General features: G+C 56.5%; 1 protein-coding gene across 2 annotated transcripts in view; it reads left to right on the top strand.

Moving 5' to 3' along the window:
- Positions 1-1,685: 1,685 nt before the first annotated feature.
- The window catches only part of LOC106748764 (E3 ubiquitin-protein ligase TRIM71-like), an 11,792-nt gene continuing 11,100 nt past the window's right edge, over positions 1,686-2,377 (top strand). For both annotated transcript variants that reach the window (XM_014627614.1, XM_014627613.1), the window contains exon 1: positions 1,686-1,922. The gene's annotated coding sequence lies outside the window, so the exon portion shown is untranslated. The remainder of the gene's footprint in view (positions 1,923-2,377) is intronic.

Raw genomic sequence — 2,377 nt, 5'->3', positions numbered from 1 at the left:
CCTGTCCCTTTTCGTTTATGCCTTGTTTAGGGAGTTTCCCCGAGTTTCGAGGGGGAGGGCTGCGAGAGAGACGAGATGTTTCAGGGCGCGGAGGCGAGCGAAATTTCGCCGTATCGTACGGAGACGAAGAGCGGGCGAGGGGGAAATGTGCCACGGGGATGTGAGGGGCGGCTGGGGCGCTTTAAAGGTACTCCCTTACAACTGGTCCGACGCCGACAATGTCGGGAAAAGTCTCGTCTCGCTAGACACCGGCGAGACCCCGGCGTGAATTCCGTAAGGGAACAGCCGTAGGATTTCGCCCCGATGACTCGTTACTTTTCCACGAGATATCTTACGGGAGGACCGATGCGTCGCATGAACATCGGTAAAAGTCGGATTCAGATTATGGAGCTGAGGAAAGATATGTTCAAACACTTGTAACTGTAATCATCATAGTCGGAGAATTATAGTCGGAAGAGCCGTTTTTCTAGTAAATATTTCCTACGGTGTCAACGAATAACCTTACACGCGTACTGTTACTACTATCTTTATAATGAAAGAAAAAAAATGTAACGAAGGTACAGTTGAGGGCGAAAATAATTTCTCTATTTATATTTAATCAATCCGTAAATTACACGGGGAAGTATCATTCGCCAGCGGAGCGAATCGTTATGCTGTCGCAACAAAATCTGCCCGTTACTGTGTTACGGACGGCGAAACGATTTGTCAAGAACATTTCATTTCTGATCACGCCAATTCGATCGCTGTCGCAGAAACGTGTCGCCGCAGCGAAATTATTTCTTGCGTGTGGGAAATCTTTTCGGCCCCGCTATATCAACAAATAATTCGTTGTTCCGGCAGAACTTTTCCTCTCCGTATACGTGACGACGGTTCTCGATCTAATCGTTCCCTCATTATCCTCGAAGACACGATCATTGCGGATCGCCGACGAGAGCGAAAATCCGCGAGGATCCCACGGTGGTCGCGAGATATCCTAGAGAAAGCCCCGTATCATCGTCCCCAGACTCGTTTCCGTGAAACGCCGATGATCCGTGACGAGTCGGCGACGACGTGACGTGCCGCTCGACTCATGACGTACCCGGCCAAGTGGACTGACCTGACGCGAAGCGGCGCGACTCCTCCGGTCATCCAACACCTGTTCACCGAGATGAAACCTGATTTATCCGATCGATCGCGGCGCGGCTTGAAGGTCGTCGTCGTCATCGTCGTCCTCGCCGGATGAGGGGGTGCGACGAGGGTTGGGAGGAGGCGGGGAGAGAAGGGAGTTGCCGCAGTGTTCCGTGCGAGCAAATAAAAGTCCGCTCTCTCTCTCTCTCTCTCGCCGTCGCGTGTATACCTATATAACAACCGAGCGGTTCTCGCATTGAACGGGCGCCTCCATTCATGCTTTCCGGGCGCAGGCGCTCGCCCGTTCGCGAAACCGCATGGCGCTCTGCCCCGGGAAGGGGTTCGCGAAGTCACCTACGCGAGAGAAGGCCCCGGCACGATACGTGGGCGACGTGGGTGATTCAGAGGAAGAGCCGGAGGTAGGGCGGAGAATGAGAGAGAAGGAGTGAGGGAGGGAGAGCTCCGTTCCTCGCGCGCCGGCTCGGTTCGGCTCGACTCGGGCCTCGACTCGCCCCCCGAGAAAGGGTGGCTTGTAAAAAAACGCGAGGACTCAATCCGCGTACGATCCTCGCCGTGACCGTTCCTCGCCGCGTGCTGTTCCGGGCTTTCGCCGAGCGACTCGTTCGCCGACGACGACGACGACGACGACCGAGCACGTCGAGGGAGACTGAGAGTTACTTCCCTCCGGATGGTCCTCGAGACACGAGGAGGCCCTTCGCGGTGCCAGTCGCTCCGGACAGCTCGCACACGCGTGGATTAGCCGCATCCCCGGCTCACCCGAGACACCTACCCTCGCCAGTCTCGTCCTCCGATCGGTACGTACGACTAGAATCTTCTCGGTTACGGTGATAGTGTAACGCACGGCGCGTCGGCGAATATATCTCGAGAGCGAATCACACACGGGGAGGGGGAGGCATCGTCGCACCACGTTGCAAAGCCGGCACCGATCGCGCGTGTTTCGCGCTTCTTTCCACGCGCATCCCTCGATCGTTGCTTCGTGCTTTCCCACATGGCGGAGCGAGCGAATCTGCGCCGAGAAATCCGCCGTGGATTTCCGTCGGAGCAGGGCGCGTCGACCTCGTGGAGGACCACCGGCGGAACGTAGGACGCGTATCGCGCTTCCGTTACGATGATCACCCATGCGCGGGGAATACGATTTGTCCTTGAGCATATCCCGGCTCGGTGACACCGACGGTGAGAGTCGGCGTGGTGCGGCGTTAAATTCACCGGGGCACTTTTCATTCATGAGAATATTTGTCGCGCACCCCCC

Source organism: Dinoponera quadriceps, unplaced genomic scaffold (assembly GCF_001313825.1).
Source record: "Dinoponera quadriceps isolate SergipeBrazil2010 unplaced genomic scaffold, ASM131382v1 scaffold3164, whole genome shotgun sequence".
Lineage (NCBI taxonomy): Eukaryota > Metazoa > Arthropoda > Insecta > Hymenoptera > Formicidae > Dinoponera > Dinoponera quadriceps.
Note: the sequence above shows the minus strand (reverse complement) of the source record. Positions and strands in the feature narration are given on the sequence as shown.